Source organism: Mobula birostris, chromosome 7, assembly GCF_030028105.1.
Source record: "Mobula birostris isolate sMobBir1 chromosome 7, sMobBir1.hap1, whole genome shotgun sequence".
Taxonomy (NCBI): Eukaryota; Metazoa; Chordata; class Chondrichthyes; order Myliobatiformes; family Myliobatidae; genus Mobula; species Mobula birostris.
The window spans coordinates 11397751-11417993 of NC_092376.1; the positions used below are offsets into that span (position 1 = coordinate 11397751).

Consider the following 20243-nt stretch of genomic DNA (forward strand, 5'->3'; position numbering starts at 1 on the left):
ATCAGACATATACGTACTTTGATAATAAGTTTACTTTATTTTTAACTCATTCTACTTCAGTGCGCCATTGTAATGGCGCTGAAGTGTGTGGTCTCAATTGCAGGTTGCTCCCAGTACATCCTTCGGGGCAATGCAGTTGTATAGCAGTTAGCTCAATTACTGTGCAGCATTAGTAATCACTGATCGCTGTTTGATTCCCACAGCTGTTTGTAAGGAGTTTCCTGCCTTCTCACGAGGGATTCCTCCAGTTGCTCCAACATTCCAAAGATGCACTAGCTAGGGTTAGTAAGTTGTGGGCATTGTATGTAGACATCAGGATATGGAAAATAAAACTTACCTTTGACATCCCCTCTTCACCTACTTCCAAGCACCTTAAAACCATGCCCTCTTGTGTTAGCCATTTCAGCCCTGGGAAAAAGCCTCTGGCTATCCATATGGTCAATGCCTCTCATCATCTTGTACACCTCTATCAGGTCACCTCTCATCCTCTGTCACTCCATAGAGAAAAGGCCAAGTTCACTCAACCTATTCTCATAAGGCATGCTCCCCAATCCAGGTAACATCATGTAAATCTCCTCTGCACTCTCTCTATAGTATCCACATACTTCCTGTAGTGAGATGACCAGAAATGAACACAGTACTCCAAGTGGGGTCTGACCAAATCTTATCTTAACTGTAGCACCCCGCCCCCCCCGGCCACCCTCAGGGTCGCTCGGCTCACTGCCGTCTAGGGAAACAGCCTCGGCCCCGTCAAACTGGGTAATTAGTTTGTGTGGATGCTGTGTGAGGTACCCCACCCCGCCCAAATAACAGACAATACACCAGATACGATTAAATGATTTACAGTTTATACATATTACTGGAACTATATAATTAAGAGAGAATAAAATATAAAAGGAAAATAAAAGGCGCCACACTTATCAAAGTTCAATCTCCTCGTGCACAAAACCGTTGGAGCTCAAGGACCTTCTTCTTCACCCTGCAACCTCTCGGACCACCTCGACCGGCCCCCTGGGACCACCAACGGTGGTCGACCGGACGCTCCACACGAGTCCGTCTCCGTCTCCTCGCCGAACGCCCTCTTTGGGGTCCGACCCCGTTAGCGGACATCACAGCACATCGTCCATCCTCTGTCTCGCTCTCCCGCCTTCTGCCCCAAAACCCCGCGCATACAGTATCTTCAAATACACCAAAAACATAACAACTATCCCAATTGGTTAATAACGTATTTCTTATCACACTCTAAACCACAACAAGCTGCTAGTGCAAACTTTCTCAGCGTTTAACACAACAAAGCCGCATTCCCCAGATTAACATAATAAAGACGCCATTTTAATTAGCCTCTGCAGTAACATAAAAATCAAAACTCCCTTACATAACATTACCTCACGGCTCTTGGACTCAATCCCACAGTTGATGAATGCCAACACACCATACACCTTCTTCACAATAGTGTCAACCTGCGCAGCAGCTTTGAGTGTTCTATGGACACAGATCCCAAGATCTCTCTAATCCTCCACATTGCTAAGAATCTTAACATTAATATTATATTCTGTCTTCGAATTTGATCTACCGAAATGAACCACTTCACACTTAATCTGGGTTGAACTCCATCTGCCACTTCACAACTCAGTTCCACATCCTACCAATGTTCTGCTGTATCCTCTGACAGTCCTCCAGACTATCCACAACACTCCCATGTTTTGTGTCATCAGCAAACTTACTAACCCACTCTTCCACTTCCTCATCCAGGTCATACCCCTGCATACTTCTCCCATCCATGTATCTGCCCAAGCTTCTCTTAGACCTTGCAGTTGAATGCACATCTACTACTTTCGCTGGCAGCTCGTTCCACACTCTCAGCACCCTCTGAGTGAGGATCTCCCCTCTCAGGTTCCCCTTAGACAGTTCACCTTTCACCCTTAACCTATGATGTCTAGTTCTAGTCTTACACAACCGCAGGGGTTAAAACCCGCATGCATCCATCCTATTCATACCCCTCTTAACTAGCATACTTTTATAAGACCACCCCTCATTCTCCTGCACTCCAGGGAATAAAGTTTGAACCTGTTCAACCTTTCCCTATAACTCATTTCCTGAAGTTCCTGGTAAATTTTCACTGCACTCTTGTGTGATCAAAGTCAGTCAAGGACATTGAAGAGATCAAATGTGATCCAGTGAGCCATGTGAAGTATGAGTTTGCTGATGACACTAAACTGAGTGGAAAAGCAAATTGTACAGAGGATGTGGAGAGTCTGCAGAGGGATACAGATAGGTTAAGTGAGTGGGCTAAGGTCTGGCAGACGGAATACAATGTTGGTAAATGCAAAATCATCCACTTTGGAAGGAATAATAGAAGAGCAGATTACTATTTAAGTGGTAAAAGATTGCAGCATGTTGTTGTGAAGAGGGACTTGGGAGTGCTTGTTCATGAATCGCAAAATGTTGGCTTGCAGGTACAACAGGTTATTAAGAAGGCAAATGGAATGTTGACCTTCATTGCTAGAGGGATTGAATTCAAGAGCGGGGAGGTCATGCTGCAACTATACAGGGTACTAGTGAGGCTGCACCTGGGGTACTGTGTGCAGTTCTAGTCTCCATATTTGAGGAAGGCTTTGGAGGCAGTGCAGAGGAGGTTCATCAGGTTGGTTCCGGGGATGAAGGGATTAACCTATCAGGAGAGATTGAGTCACCTGGGACTATACTCTCTGGAGTTCAGAAGAATGAGAGGGAATCTTATAGAAACATACAAAATTTTGAAAGGGATAGATAAGATAGAAGTAGGAAAGTTATTTCCATTGGTAGGTGAGACTAGAACTAGGGGACATTGCCCTAAGATTCAGGGAAGAAGATTTAGGATGGAGATGAGGAGAAACTGTTTCTCCTGGAGAGTGGTGGATCTGTGGAATTCTCTGCCCAGGGAAGCAGTTGAGGCTTCCTCACTAAGTATACTTAAGAAACAGTTAGACAGGTTTTTACATAGTAAGGGAATTGAGGGTTATGGGGAAAAGGCAGGTAGATGGAACTGAGTTTATGGACAGATCAGCCATGATCTTATTGAGTGGCGGGGCAGGCTCAATGGGCCGGATGGCCTACTCCTATTTCTTATGTTCTTATAAGCATTGGTTTATTAGTATGGGGTGTACTGCGATACAGTGACAATTCTTTTGTTTGCATGCCATTCAGTCAGTTCATTCCATACCTCAAGGTTACAAAAGGAAAACAGAGTTCAGAATATGGAATTGCAGATACAGAGAAATCGCTGTGATGGCAGACACATAAAGTGCAAGGGTCACAATGAAGTAGACTGGAAGATCAAGAGTTCATCTTCAGCGCATGAGAAGTCCATTCAAGAGTCTAATAACAGTGGGAAAGGAGCTGACCTTGAACTTGATGGTACATGTCCTTAAGCTTTTGTATCTTCTGCTGCAGAGTGGTAAACTCAGCCAGCTCCATCATGGACACTAGCCTCCCCGCCATTGAGGACATCTTCAAAAGACGATACCTCAAGAAGATGGCATCCATCCTTATCACCCAGATCACAAGGGTTCCCAAACTTTTTATGCCATGAACCCTTTCCATTAACTGAGGAGTCTGCAGATCTGAGGTTGGGAACCCTGATTCCAAGACATGCCTTCTTCTCATTGGTATCATCCGTGGGGAGGTGCAGGAGCCTGATGACACACATTTAATGTTTTAGTAAGGCTCCACCATCAGGTTCCTGAATGGTCCATGGGATATGAACACCACCCCACTATTTCGCTCTCTTTCTATTTATTTTTTATATTTATTATTTTAATATAGTAATTGTAAAATGCATTACTCTCTACTGCTGGCATAAAACAACAAATTTCACAACATATGAGTTGGTTTGTTGGTCTAAGTTGGCTTGTTGATCTAAATTGGTCCGTTAATCTAAGTTGGCTCGTTGGTCTAGGGGTATGATCCTCGCTTAGGGTGTGAGAGGTCCCGGGTTCAAGTCCCGGACGAGCCCTTCTATATGGGTGTTTTTTATAAACCACCTCATAGTAACAGGGACATCGATAGCAGATAGAGCAGAGCAGATAGGGATCCAGATTCTGGAAAGGTTTAATAATAACAGGGTTGTGGTGGTGGGAGATCTTAATTTCCCAAATATCAATTGGCATGTCTCTAGAGCGAGGGGTTTAGATGGGGTGGAGGTTGTTAGGTGTGCTCAAGAAGGTTTCTTGACACAATATGTAGATAAGCCTACAACAGGAGAGACTGTACTTGATCTGGTATTGTGAAATGAACCTGGTCAGGTGTCAGATCTATCAGTGAGAGAGCATCTTGGAGACAGTGATCACAATTCCATCTCCTTTACCATAGTGTTGGAGAGGGATAGGAACAGACAAGTTAGGAAAGCGTTTAATTGGAGTAAGGGGAAATATGAGGCTATCAGGCAGGAACTTGGAAGCATAAATTGGGAACAGATGTTCTCAGGGAAATGTACGGAAGAAATATGGCAAATGTTCAGGGGATATTTGCGTGAAGTTCTGCATAGGTACGTTCTGGTGAGACAGGGAAAGGATGGTTGGGTACAGGAACCATGGTGTACAAAGGCTGTTGTAAATCTAGTCAAGAAGAAAAGAAGAGATTACGAAAGGTTCAAAAAACTAGCTAATGATAGAGATCTAGAAGATTATAAGGCTAGCAGGAAGGAGCTTAAGAAAGAAATCAGGAGAGCCAGGACGGACCACGAGAAGACCTTGGCAGACAGGATTAAGGAAACCCCAAGGTATTCTACAAATATATGAAGAGCAAGAGGATAAGACTTGAGCGAATAGGACCAATCAAGTGTGAGAGTGGAAAATTGTGTATGGAACCAGAGGAGATAGCAGAGGTATTTAATGAGTACTTTGCTTCAGTATTCACTACAGAAAAGGATCTTGGTGATTATGGGGATGACCTACAGCGGACTGAAAAGCTTGAGCATGTAGATATTAAGAAAGAGGATGTGCTGGAGCTTTTGGAAAGTATCAACTTGGATAAGTCACCGGGACCGGATGAGATGTACCCCAGGTTACTGTGGGAGGTGAAGGAGGAGATTGCTGAGCCTCTGGCAATGATCTTTGCATCAACAATGGGGATGGGAGAGGTTCCAGAGGATGGGAGGGTTGCAGATGTTGTTCAAGAAAGGGAGTAGAGATAGTCCAGGAAATTATAGTCCAGTGAGTCTTACTTCAGTGATTGGTAAGTTAATGGAAAAGGTCCTAAGAGGCAGGCTTTATGAACATTTGGAGAGGCATAATATGATTAGGAATAGTCAGCATGGCTTTGTTAAAGGCAGGTCGTGCCTTACGAGCCTGATTGAATTTTTTGAGGATGTATCTAAACACATTGATGAAGGTAGAGCAGTAGATGTAGTGTATATGGATTTCAGCAAGGCATTTGACAAGGTATCCCATGCAAGGCTTATTGAGAAAGTAAGGAGGCATAAGGAGATATTGCTTTGTGGATCCAGAACTGGCTTGTCCACAGAAGGCAAAGAGTGGTTGCAGATGGGTCATATTCTGCATGGAGGTCAGCGACCAGTGGTGTGCCTCAGGGATCTGTTCTGGGACCCTCACTCTTCGTGATTTTTATAAATGACCTGAATGAGAAAGTAGAGGAATGGGCTAGTAAATTTGCTGATGACACAAAGGCTGGAGGTGTTGTGGATAGTGTGGAGGGCTGTCAGAGTTTACAGTGGACTTTGATAGGTTGCAAAATAGGGCTGAGGAGTGGCAGATTGGTGCTTAGAAGTAGAGACAGAGGAGATGTCAGGGATAAGTTTTTTACGCAGAGGGTGGTGAGAGCGTGGAATGGGCTGCCGGCGACGGTGGTGGAGGTGGATACGATAGGGTCTTTTAAGAGACTCCTGGACATGTATATGGAGCTCAGAAAAATAGAGGGCTATCGGACACCCTAGGTAATTTCTAAGGTAGGGACATGTTCGGCACAGCTTTACGGGCTGAAGGGACTGTATTGTTCTGTAGGTTTTCTACATTTCTATGTTTCTGTATGTCAGTGATAATAAACCTGATTCAGATTCTTATGCTGTCTGATGGGAGGGGGCAGGTGAGGGAGAGAATGGCTGGGTGGCAGGGGTTCTTGATTGTGCTGGCAAGCAGTGGCAAGTGTGCTGTAGATGGCGTCAATAGATATCAGGCTGGCTTGTGTGCTGAAGGGGGCTGTGTTCACAACTCTCTGCAGTTTCCTGTATTCTGGGGCAGAGCAATTGCCGTGCTGAGCTGTGATGTATCCTGATAGGATGTTTTCTATGATCTATAGTGCAATCAATCACTTCTCCAGTTGAGAAACTCTCAGGCACAGCTCTCACCGAAGTGGCTGGCTATTGTTGCAGGGATTACAGCTGAGCTCAGATCTTCCCTCCCTTTCATCCTCAACACGGGTGACCCCAGGAATATGTGCTGAGCCCACTGTGGTACAATCTGTTCACTCACTTTATAGCCAGACTCTTCACTCATCCAGACTGCTGTCCCACATCGTTCAAATCCGCCACCATCATCCCTGTTCCAAAGAACGCTACACTTTCAGAACTAAGTGACTATTGCCCGGTAACACTGACAGCAATCATCATGAAGTGCTTTGAAGAACTGATAATGGCATATATCTCAAACTCCATTCCTGTCACAATGGACACTCATCAATATGCTTACCAACAGAACCACTCTACGACAGATGCCATAGCTTCTAACACACCTGGTCCTAACACATCTAGAGAACAAAGACACTTATGTCAGAATGTTGTTTCTGGATTTCAGTTCGGCATTCAACACTATCATCCCTCTTGTGAACTAACTCCTACTCCTCGGTGTAAATACGCCATTGTGCAACTGGGCGTTGGACTTCCTAAGGGACAGATTTTAAATAGTCAGGATGCTCACCCGCTCCTTCCATCCCCACTGTCCTCAACACAGTTGCCGCCCCCCCCCCGCCAAGGCTGTGTCCTGAGCCCATTGTTGTACACTCTGCTCACAAATGACTGCACAGACAAACACCCGAGTAATCACATTGTCAAGTTTGCCGATGACACAACAGTGGTGGGATCATTACCAACAGTGATGAGACACCCTATAGAGGCGTCTATAGAGGTGGAAGAGCTTGACACCTGGTTCCATGAAAATAACCGACCAGAGGAAATCTGCAGATGCTGGAAATCCAAGTAACAGACACAAAATGCTGGAGGAACTCAGCAGGCCAGGCAGCATCTGTGGAAAAAAGTCCAGTTGATGTTTCGGGCTGAGACCCTTCATCAGGACTGGAGAAAAAAAGATGAGGAGTCAGAGTTAGAAGATCGGGGAGGGGAGGAAGAAACACAAGGTGATAAATGAAGCTGGGGAGGAGGGGTGAAGTAAAGAGCTGGGAAGTTGATTGGTGAAAGAGATACAGGGATGGAGAAGTGGGGTGGGGTTCTGGTAGAAGAGGACAGAAGGCCATGGAAGAAAGAGTAGGGGGATGGAATACCAGAGGGAGACAATGTGTGGGCAAGGAGATAAGGTGAGAGAAGGAAAAGGGGATGGAGAATGATGAAGTGGAGGGGCATGGAGAAATACTGGAAGTTCGAGAAATCAAAGTTCATGCCATCGGGTTGGACGCTACCCAAATGGAATATAAGGTGTTGTTCCTCCAGCCTGAGTATGGTCTCATTGTGACAGTGGAGGAGGCCATGGACTGACATGTCAGAATGGGAATGGGAAGTGGAATTAAAATAGGTGGCCACTGGGAGATCCCGCTTTATCTGGTGATCGGAGCGTAGGTCTCAACAAAGTGGTCTCCTTGTCTATGTCGGGTCTTACCGATATACAGGAGTCCACACCAGGAGCACTAGATATAGTAGATGACTCCAACAGACTTACAGGTGAAGAGTCGCCTCACCTGGAAGGGTTATTTGGGGCCCTGAATGGAAGTGAGGGTAGAGGTGTAGGGGGCAGGTGTGGCACTTGTTCCGCTTGCAAGGATGTGCCAGGAGGGAGATTAGTGGGGAGGGAGGAATGAACGAGGGAGTTGCATAAGGAGTGATCCGTGTGGAAAGCAGAAAGTTGGGGAGGGGGGCAGGAAGATATGCTTGGTGGTGGGATCCTGTTGAAGATGGTGGCAGTTATGGAGAATTATGTGCTGGACGCCAAGACCGGTGGTGTGGTGGTTGAGGACAAGTGGAACCCTATTCCCGGAGGGATGGCAGGAGGATGGGGTGAGGGCAGGTGTGAGTGAAATGGAAGAGATATGGTTGAGAGCAGTGTTGATGGTGGCCTCATGGAAACAGTATTTTCCTTAATGTCAACAAGACAAAGGAGATTGTTATTGACTTCAGAAGAACTTACACCACTCACACCCTCCTTTACATCGGCAGCACATCGGTGGAAAATGCCAGCAGTTTCAAACTCCTGGGGGTGCACATCACACACAGCCTCTCATGGTCCCAGAAAACATCCTACACAGTCAAGAAAGGTCACCAACACTTCTACATTCTGAGGAGGCCGAAAAGAGCCAGTCTTTGCACATCCCTGCTCACATCATTCTACAGACGTGCAGTACAAGGGATCCTATCAAGCTACGTCACAGCTTGGCACAGAAGCTGCTCTGTGACATACAAGACATACAGACATACAGGAAGGTGCTGGAATATGGCCAGTAACATCATGAAAGACCTCTACACACTGCTGATGGACTGTTTGTCCCACTCCCATCAGAGAGGAGGCTCCGTAGCATCCACACCAGGACCACCAGACTCAAAAACAGTTTCTTTCCCCGAGCAGTAAGGCTGATCAACACCTTCACCCACTAACCCACCCCTCCACACCCCCCCAAACCACCACTACTTTATCATTTCCTGTCAGTCACCTTACGTACATCCTAGCATCACTTTATGGACATACAAACAATCTATGTACGGTGTATAAACTACCTTATGAGTTTATATTTAATGTTGAGTTTTAAAATTATTATTATTGTGTTCTGTATCTTTTTTTGTATCTTTTGTGTTCTGTTTTGTGCTGCATCAGATCTGGAGTAACAATTATTTTGTTCTCCTTATACTTGTGCACAGGAAATGACATCAAGCAATTTTGAACTGGGAATCAATTACTAACTCACCTTAGAGCAGTAGGGGTCAGGTAGAGAGGAGGCTTTCACCTGTTCTTCCATTCACTAGGATCCTGTCTGATACGTTATACTATTCCCAATTTTCTGTAGTAACTCATATCCCTTCATTCCCTTAAAATCTTAAAAAAACGTATCAAACTCTGTCTTGAATAAATTTAGTAACTAAGTTTCCAACACACTACGGAACAGAATTCCAAAGCTCACTACTTTCTGGGTGAAGAACTTTTCTCTCTTCTCGTTTCTACCACCGTGAAGGAGATACAGGAGCCTCATGTCCCAGAACACCAGGTTCAGGAACAGATATTACTCTACAACCACCAGGCTCCTGAACCAAAGGCCAAAATTCAAAGTAAATTTATTATCAGGGTGCATATATGTCACCATATGCTACTCTGTGAATCATTTTCTTGTGGACATACTCAATAAATCCATAATAAAATAATAACTATAATAGAAACAATGGGTGATCACATATTCAAATATAAAAAAGAAATAGTAATAAATAAACAATAAATATTGAGAGCATGAGATAAAGAGTCTGTAAGATGTGGGAACATTTTAATAATGGGGCAAGTGAAGTTGAGTGAAGTTATCTCCTTTGGTTCACCAGTGTGGATAACTTCACGCACCTCGATGCTGAACTGACTTCACAACCTACGACTCACCTTCAAGGATTCTACAACTCATATTCTCAGTATTATTTATTTACCTTTTTTTATTATTTGTATGATTTGTCTTCTTTTGCACATTGGTTGTGGTCTGTTGTTGATAGTTTTTCATAAATCCTAAACCCAGTGCTTCAGGTAGATGGAGCTCGTCAGCCTGGGAAGGCAGTCCATCTAAGAGAGGGAAAACTCTGATTTCAAACCCTGCTGCCTTGCAGCCATACCCACTCATGGGAAAGGCTTCCGGAGTAAACCCTGAGGACAAATCCGGAGCTGGAGTCCCTAAGGCAGTCCGACGTTGCTTTTAACCTCGTTCTGGCAACTCCTGCGACAACACTGGTGCCAAGCTGTATCGGCCCTTGCCCTTCCCTTGGACAACATCAGTGTTGTGGAGAGGGGAGGCTTGCTGCATGGGCAACTGCCAGTCTTCTGTACAACCTTGCCCAGGCCTGTGCCCTGGAGAGGACACTCCAAGCACGACTTTCCAGGTGCAGATCCATGGTCTCGCGAAACTAACGGATGCCACCATAAATCCTACTATATTTCTTTATTTTTTTCTGTAAATGTCTGCAAAGAAATGAATCTTAAGGTAGTGTACGATGACAGAAATGTACGTTGATAATAAATTTAGTTTGACTTTGACTTTCACATTCTCAAATGGTCACCCATAGAATAGTACAGCATTGAACCTTTGGCCCATCTTGTCGATGACAACCATGGTACCCATCAAGCTCAGTCTATTTGTCCATGCTTGGCCTATATTCCTCCAAGTCCCTCCTGTCCATAAACTTCTCCAAATGCGTTATTACACCAGCCTCGACCTCTTTCTCTGGCAACTCGTTCCATGTATACAGCAACCTCTGTGTGAAGAGGTGGCCCCTTTGATCAATCATTCTTCTCCTCTCATCCAATGTGTGCCATCTAGTTTTTAGCCCTCTTTCCCTGGGGGAGAAAAGATGATTCTATCTCTATCCAACCCCACCCCCATGATTTTACCCGACGGGTGAGAATAAAAGTCTGCACAGCAGGTAAGAAGTAGTGAGCCCAAACACCTCAATACTAAGCAAATGCTTTGAGAGGTTGGTCAAGGACTACAGATGATACAAAGATTGGTGGAGGGGCAGATAGTGTTGAGGAAACAGGTAGGTTGCAGAAGGACTTCGACAGATTAGGAGAATGGGCAAGAAAGTGGCAAGTGAAATATAATGTTGGAAAATGCATGGTTATGCACTTTTGTAGTAGAAATAAATATGCAGACCATTTTCGAAATGGGGAGAAAATCCAAAAATCTGAGATGTAAAGGGACTTGGGAGTCCTTAGGCAGAACACCCTGAAGGTTAACTTGCAAGTAGAGTCGGTGGTGAGGAAGGCAAATGCAATGTTAGCATTCATTTCAAGAGGTCTAGAATATTGTGTGCAGTTTTGGTCCCCTAATCTGAGGAAAGACATCCTTGCCATAGAGGGAGTGCAAAGAAGGTTCACCAGTTTGATTCCTGGGATGACAGGACTTTCATATGATGAAAGACTGGATCGACTAGGCTTATACCCGTTGGAATTTAGAAGATTGAGGGGGGATCTTATTGAAACGTATAAAATCCTAAAGGGATTGGACAGGCTAGATGCAGGAAGACTGTTCCCGATGTTGGGGAAGTCCAGAACGAGGGGTCACAGTTTGAGGATTAAGGGGAAGCCTTTTAGGACCGAGATTAGGAAAAACTTCTTCACACAGAGAGTGGTGAAGCTGTGGAATTCTCTGCCACGGGAAACAGTTGAGGCTAGTTCATTGGCTATATTTCAGAGGGAGTTAGATATGGCACTTGTGGCTAAGGGGATCAGGGGGTATGGAGGGAAGGCTGGTACAGGGTTCTGAGTTGGATGATCAGCCATGATCACACCGAATGGTAGTGCAGGCTCGAAGGGCCAAATGACCTACTCCTGCACCTATTTTCTATGTTTCTATGTTTCTAATACAAGAGAAGGGATGTGATGCTGAGCCTTTATAAAGCACTGGTGAGACCTCAACTTGAGTATTATGAAAAGTTTTGGACATTGGACAGGGTTCAGAGAAGGTTCACAAAGATGATTCCGGGAATGAAAGGGTTGTCAAATGAGGAACATTTGATAGCTCTGGGTCTGTACTCACTGGAATTTAGAAGGATGAGGGTGGATCTCATTAAAACCTATGTTTCTCATGGTACGGGAGTCAAAGACAAGGGGGCATAGCCTCAGGTTAGAGGGGTGTCCATTTAAAACTCAAATGCAGAGAAATTTCTTTAGCCAGAGGGTGGTGCATTTGTGGAGTTTATTACCACAGGCAGCTGTGGAGGCCAGGTCGTTGGGGGGATTTAAAACAGAGCTTGATAGGTTCTTGATTAGACATGGCATCAAAGGTTATGGGGAGAAGGCTGGGGAATGGAGCTGAGGAGGAGGAGAAAAGATCAGTGATGATTCAGTGGTTGAGCAGTCTTGATAGGCCAAATGGCATAATTCTGCTCCTATGTTTTATGGTCTTATGGACTAAAACTCACATGGTCACAGGGAGAACATGCAAAATCCGTACAGACAGCAGTGGGAATTTAAACCCACTGGCTGGTGCTGTAAAGTGCGTGCTGCTGTAACACTATTGTGCCACGATTATGAATCTAATTGATGATAGCTTTCAGAGAGTGTGCTGGATACTCACAAATTAAGCTATCGCATGAAATTATTTAAAGATGCATGTCATTCCTTACACCATTAAGCACCAGGACATTTTTGCAGTACTTTGTGGGTTTCTTTCAAGGAACCTTTACAACTCATGTTCTCGGTATTATTTTTATTTACACAGTTACTGTCACCTTCCTGTCAGTTTGATCCAGTCTGCTCATTCTCCTCTGACCTCTCCAGGCATTTTCACCCACAGAACTGATATCCATTGGATGTTTTTTTTTGTTTTCACTCCATTCTTTGTCAGCTCTGGAGACTGTTGCGTGTGAAAATCCCAGGAGATCAGATACTCAAACCAGTTTGTCAGGCACCAACAATCAATCCACAGTTAAAGTCAGTTAGGTCACATTTATTCCCATTCTGATGATTGATCTGAACAACAGCTGAACCCCTTGACCATGTCTACATGCTCTCATGCATTAAGTTGCTGCCTCATAATTAGATATTTGCATTCGCTGCCATGTGTATAGGTGTACCTGATAACATGTTCACTGAGCGTATGTATTTTGATAATAAATTAATTGGAACATTGGGTTGTACAGTCATAAGATAGTCCAGAGAATTTGAATATGTTACATGAATAAAATGCCTGGCTTATGCTACATTTGTTATATATGTAATCTATGCTTGATTCTAAATGTAGAACTGGACAGGATTGTGCTAACGTACGGAACAAAAGACCACAGTGGGTTAAAGTCAAAGTTAATGTTGAATTTTTTGTCTTATACTCAAGTACACACGTGCTGAAATGCAACGGAATGCCTTCTCACTGTGGCATCATAGACATATCCTCATCATCATTATTATCTGACTTGTCAAATGTATGACATTGGCAGTCATGGTCTCATGACCATGGCTGTTCTAGGCAAATTTTTCCACAGGAGTGCTTGCCATTGCCTTCTCTAGTCAATGCTTTACAGGAGCAGTGACCCAGATTGAACTCATACTGCAATTTGAGAGGGAAAAGCATAACTCAATGTATCAGTATCACAAAAGAATAAAGGGAATTACAGAGGCATGAGAGAGGAGCTTGCCCAGGAGGATTGGAGAAGGATACTGGTGGGGATGATGGCAGAGCAGAGATGGCTGACGTTTCTGGGATTAGCTCACAAGAGGCAGGATAGATAAGTCCCACAGAAGAAGAAGTTCTCAAATGGCAGGGCTGGGCAACTGTGGCTGACAAGGGAAGTTAAGGACTGCATAAAGGCCAAGGAAAGGGCACATAAGGTAGTAAAAGTGAGTGGGAAGATGGATATCTGGGAAGCTTTTAAAATCCAACAAAAGACAACTAAGAAAGTGATAAGAAGGAAAAAGGTGAAATATGAGGGCAAACTAGTCAACAATATAAAGCAGGATACTATTAAGGATGAGGTTTAGGGATGCTTGGAGACCGATGATAAAATAAGTCAAAGTCAGCATGGTTTCTGTGAAGGGAAATCTTCCCTGACAAACCTGTTAGAGTTCTTCAAGGACGTAACAAGCAGGGTGGACAAATGAGAGGCAGTGGATGTCATTTACTTGGATTTTCAGAAGGCATTTGATAAGGTGCCGCACATGAGGCTGCTTAACAAGATAAAATCCTATGGTGTTCCTGGAAAGAAACTGACATGGATAGAGGAGTGGCTGACAGGTAGGAGGCAGTGAGTGGGTATAAAGGGAGCCTCACCTACCACCCCACCAGCCTCCGGGTCCCCTCACCTACCACCCCACCAGCCTCCGGGTCCAACATATTATTCTCCGTAACTTCCGCCACCTCCAACGGGATCCCACCACTAAGCACATCTTTCCCTCCCCCCATCTCTCTGCATTCCGCGGGGATCGCTCCCTACACAATTCCCTTGTCCATTCGTCCCCCCCATCCCTCCCCAGTGATCTCCCTCCTGGCACTTATCCGTGTAAGTGGAACAAGTGCTACACATGCCCTTACACTTCCTCCCTTACCACCATTCAGGGCCCCAAACAGTCCTTCCAGGTGAGGCAACACTTCACCTGTGAGTCGACTGGGGTGATATACTGCGTCTGATGCTCCTGATGTGGCCTTTTATATATTGGCGAGACCCGACGCAGACTGGGAGACCGCTTTGCTGAACATCTACGCTCTGTCCGCCAGAGAAAGCAGGATCTCCCAGTGGCCACACATTTTAATTCCACATCCCATTCCCATTCTGACATGTCTATCCACGGCCTCCTCTACTGTAAAGATGAAGCCACACTCAGGTTGGAGGAACAACACCTTATATTCCGTCTGGGTAGTCTCCAACATGATGGCATGAACATCGACTTCTCTAACTTCTGCTAATGCCCCACCTCCCCCTCGTACCCCATCTGTTACTTATTTTTATGCACACATTCTTTCTCTCACTCTCTTTTTTCTCCCTCTGTCCCTCTGAATATACCACTTGCCCATCCTCTGGGTCTCCCCCCCCTTGTCTTTCTTCCCGGACCTCCTGTCCCATGATCCTCTCGTATCCCCTTTTGCCAATCACCTGTCCAGCTCTTGGCTTCATCCCTCCCCCTCCTGTCTTCTCCTATCATTTTGGATCTCCCCCTCCCCCTCCAACTTTCAAATCCCTGACTCACTCTTCCTTCAGTTAGTCCTGACGAAGGGTCTCAGCCTGAAACGTCGACTGCACCTCTTCCTACAGGTGCTGCCTGGCCTGCTGTGTTCACCAGCAACTTTGATGTGTGTTGCATAAAGGGAGCCTTCGCTGGTTTGCTGCCAGTGGTGCTTGTCAGGGGTCAATATTGGGACCACAACTTTTCACATTGTTTGTCAATGATTTGGACAATGAAATTGATGGCCTTGTGACAAAGTTTGTAGATGATATGAAGATAGGTGGAGGGGTAGGTAGTGCTGTGGAAGCAATGCAATTGCAGCAGGACTTATATGGGCAAAAAGTGGCAGATGAAATACAGTGTTGGGAAATGTACGATAATGCATTTTTGTAAAAGGAACAATAGTGTGGACTATTATCTAAATGGGGAGAAGGTTCAAACATCAGAGGTGCAGAGGGACTTAACAGTCCTCATGCAAGACTCCCAGAAGGTTAATTTACAGGCTGAGTCTGTGGGAAAGAAGGCAAATACAATGTTGGCATCTATTTCAAGGGGAATAGAGTATAAAAGCAAGGAGATAATGCTGAAGCTTTATAAGGCACTAGTTCAGCTGCATTTAGGTTATTGTCAACAGTTTTGGGCCCCAGAAAGGATGTATTGTCATTGGAGAGAGTCCAGATGAGGTTCACAAGGATGATTCTGGGAATGAAGAGGTTAGCATATGAGGACTGTTTGGCAGCTTTGGGCCTGCAGTTATTGGAATTTAGAAGAATGCATAGGGATCACATTGAAACCTACCGAATGTTGAAAGGACTAGATTAGGTGGATGTGGAGAGAATGTTTCCTATGGGTGGGTATCCAGAATTAGAAGGCACATCCTCAAAATTGAGGGCAACCCTTTTAAAACAGTGGTAAGGAGGAATTTTTTCAGCCGGAAGTTGGTGAATCTGTGAAATGCTGTGCCACAGACCGTGGTGGAGGCCAAGTCCGTGGGTATATTTAAAACAGAAGTTGATAGCTTCCTGATCAGTCAGGGCATCAAGATATATGGTGAGAAAGCAGGTGCATGGGGTTGAGTGAGATCCGGGATTAGCCATGATGGAATGGTGGAGCAGAAATGATGAGCTGAATGGCCTAATTCTTCTCCTATGTCTCATGGTCATATGGTCTTATGGACCCCTGTCATTATCAATACTCTTCAGAGATTGTCTGCCTGGTGTCAGTGGTCACATAACCAGGACTTGTGATAAGCACCAGCTGCTCATATGACCATCCACCATCTCCTCCTGAGGCTTCACATGACCCTAATTGGGGGTTAAGGTGTGGCTAAGCAGGCACTACACCTTGCCCAAAGGTGACCTGCGGGCTAGCGGAGGGAAGGAACGCCTTACACCTCCTTTGATAAGAGACAAATCTCCACCCAACCACCCTTAAGTGTAGGTGGATGGTAGGATTGATGGGAACGTGAGGAGGTTAGGTTGCAGGGGAAGTAGTGGAGATTTAGATTGTCCCGAGAGGCAGCATAAATGGGCAAATTGACGTCCCACATCATAAAGGTGTGCTTCAAGATATAGTGGACTTTGAAAGGTCTGTTAAAATTCAAGCTGTGTGTTTTGTTTCTATGGACTATTTGCATCATATAACCAGCGATGATCCAATCCCTAAGGGCCATGTCACAATCAATTTAGAATGCATTTCTCATTGGGTTTTTTTCAACACACCAATGCACTACATAATTCTGATGCTGGGTGGGTGTTTCTAAGAAGGGTTCAAAACACAAGCTCTCTGCAGTTCATGATGGAACGGAAGACCTTTTGCCTTTTGGTATCTCCATTGGCTCCCTTCCTTAGACAATCCAAAACAAATGAACTGAACTATCTCCCCCACACACCATACTCTTCCTTTGCTCCCAGAACTGTACAGTGATCTCTGGTCCTGTTCAAATGTCCATCATCATCATCTTCATGTGCTGTGTCGTAGGATGTGGGTGATCATGGTGTTGTTCTTGGCAAATTTTTCTGCAGAAGTGGCTTGCCTTTGCCTTCTTCTGGGCAGCGTCTTTACAAGGCAGGTGACCCCAGCCATTCTCAATACTCCTCAGAGACTGCCCGCTTGGTGTCAGTGGTCAAATAACCAGGACTCATGATAGTCACCAGCTGCTCACCACGGCTTCACGTGACTCTGATCGGCGGGGTGGGGGTGCACATGCAGGCTAGCAGGGTGAAGGAGCACTGTACGCCTCTTTCTGATATGCACTATTTATTAGCATTGTGTATTTTCTCTTACAGTTCATGCTTCTTTTCAAACTCTGAAAATTGATATTTTTAAACAACCTTAGTCACACTTTCCGGTGAGTAAAAATTTCCACCATTAGCCTCCTGCATCTGTTGTTAACCCTTCTTTGACTAACTAAGTAGTGAATCACTAAAGATGTAGTGCAACAATACTCAGGTGCTGGCTTACAGGAGGCCATGAAGACCATTGTACCATGATAAATGGAAAGGCTGGATAAGTTAAAACCTTATTCCCTAAAGCATAAGAAAATGAGGAGAAATTTGATAGAGGTATAAAAAAATTAGGAGTATAGATAAGGTAAATGCAAGCAGGCTTTTTTTTAACTGAGGTTGGGTGAGATTAGAACTAGTGGTCAGGGTTAAAGTTGAAAGGTGAAATGTGTAAGGGGAACATGAGGAAGATTTTTTTCACTTAGAGGATGGTGGGAGTGTGGAACCAGCTACCAGTGCAAGTGGTGAATGCAGGTTCAATTTCAACACTTGAGAGACATTTGGATAGGTACATGGATGGGCGGTGTATGGAGGGCTATGGTCTTGGTGCAGGTTGATGGGACTAGGCAGAATAATAGTTCACCATGGACTAGATTGGCCAAATAGCCTGCTTCTGTGCCGCAGAGTTCTATGACTCCATCACCTGTATGGATATCATGTTTAATAACATTTTTCACTGTCCCTCAGTACATATGACAATAATAAATCAATTTATCATTTACAAATTTAAATCTACATGGTCTTCACTTTCCTTAGGAAGCAGTAATAAAGCAATCGACTTGCTAGAAAACATTGAAAACTGAATAACTCAGGCAACATCTGTGGAGAGAGACACTAGAAACTGTATCCACTGCAATCTGGAGCTGCATGCAGATAATGAGTGACACAAAGAGCCAAGATGTACTCTCTATTGAGAGGGCATTTCTCTGCCCTGCGGTCCCTCTTCCACTTGCCAATCATACCTCCTCACCAGGATCCACCTATCACCTGCTGGCCCTTGTTCCATCTCTTCCCCTCACCTCTTTATGCCATCTCCCTTCTATCTTTCAGTGCTGAGACCCCACAAGTGGTCCTCAAGTCTCTTGACAGCAAAATTCATTGAGGAAACAGGACGCCAAATGATAGACGTTCCATTAATTTGTGCCATCTGTTATGTGGAGAAAGCAGGAGAGGGGGTTGGGAGGGATAATAAATCAGTAGTGATGGAATGGCAGAGCAGACCTGATGGGCTGAATGGCCTATGTCTCATGGCCCGATGTTTTTTTGTTCAATTTTAACTCTGCTATCTTTACCAGAAGCAGGGGACAAACCCAACGAGCTCGGCGGTGAATTAGTGAGACAGACAAGATGTGATATGATGATTTATGCAGTCAGCAGTCAACCTGTCTACTCCACAACTAAAATAGATGATATCAGCCTTCAGGCAGTTCAATAACTAATTTAACCTTCAACCTGACTTTTTAAATTATACATCAGCTGGCCGCTTCCAGACTTGGAAGAATTTAAGCTCAGCTGCAGAATACAGTGATTTTCTATTTTCTATACACCAGCAGAATGTGAGTTGGATCAGTGTCAGCTTCCTAAAAGATGTTGTCCTCTGATCTATGTACTAATTGGGTGAGATGGTATTATTTGCCCGGTCCTGCCAGAGGTTCGTCATCTTGCCGTGGTGGAGAGGCTTGCGAGCTCCTGAGAGCGATGCCGTTTGGCGTTTGGTCACCTGGTGCTTAGCTCCCGGTAGGGTCACCCATAGGGGCAAGAGGTGGAGCTGGTGGAAGATGGTGACACATCACAGTGGCAGTGATGGCAGAGGGAGGCTGCAGGAGTAAAGGGTTCAGATGGATGGGTAACCATCAGGAGAAGTAAGGGGAGTAAGCAGAGTTCCCTTGTGGCCATCCCCTTTAGCAACAAGTACGAGGGGTGATTGATTAGTTCATGGCCTAAGGTAGAAGGAGTCAATTTTAGAAAACCTAGCACATTTATTTTTCAACATAGTCCCCTCCTACAGTTTAAAAACGTAAACACAAGGAATTCTGCAGATGCTAGAAATTCAAGCAACACACATCAAATTTGATGTGTGTTGCTCCCCTCCTACATTTACACACTTAGTCCAGCAGTCGTGGAGCATACGGATCTTGGACTTCCAGAAAGTGCCCACAGCAGGGGTGATTGATAAGTTTGTGGCCTAAGGTAGAAGGAGATGATTTATTTAGCTCTTATTACATGCACATGCAGTTCAACTCTTTGAGTGATTACGCAGAAAGTTTAAGGTTAATAACTCATCAGGAGTGATTGATAAGTTCATCCTAAGGTGGAAGGAGATGAGTTATTAACTTCAAACTTTCTACATAATCATTCAAAGAGTTGAACTGCACGTGCATGTAACGAGAGCTGAATAACTCATCTCCTTCTGCCTTAGGCCACAAACTTATCGATCACACCTCGTCTACCTTTTGGATTCTGCTGGGGGGATTGTCCTATCAGCACACAGCAGCAGCAGCCAGGCCGGAGGCACTGTGGCCAACTCTGAGTCTCAGCAAAGAGGGGTAAAGTCAGGCAGAGTAGGAGACTCTATACTTGGGGTGATGGACAGAAGATTCTGTGGCCACGAAAGAGAAGCCAGGATGGTGTGTTGCCTCCCACGTGCTTGGGTCCAGGATACCTTAGAGTGGCTGTAGAAGATTCTTAAGAGGGAGGATGAGCAGTCAGAAGTCATGGTGCACATTGGCACCAATGACATGGGCAAAAAGTGGGAAGAGTTCCATGCAGTATGTATAGGGATTTCAGGAAAAGGCTGATGAACAAATCCTCCAAGGTAATAATTGCGGATCCCAAGAGAAGTACTTTGTAGAATACTTATGAGACAGTATTTTAAAGCAGCTTGTGACTGAGCACACTAGGG

At 44.8% G+C, this 20243-nt stretch overlaps 1 non-coding gene across 1 annotated transcript; it reads left to right on the forward strand.

The window, feature by feature from the left end:
• Positions 1-3922: 3922 nt before the first annotated feature.
• Positions 3923-3994, forward strand: trnap-agg (transfer RNA proline (anticodon AGG)). The gene has a single exon. It is a non-coding gene; the product is annotated as a tRNA-Pro (tRNA).
• The last annotated feature ends 16249 nt before the right edge of the window (positions 3995-20243 follow it).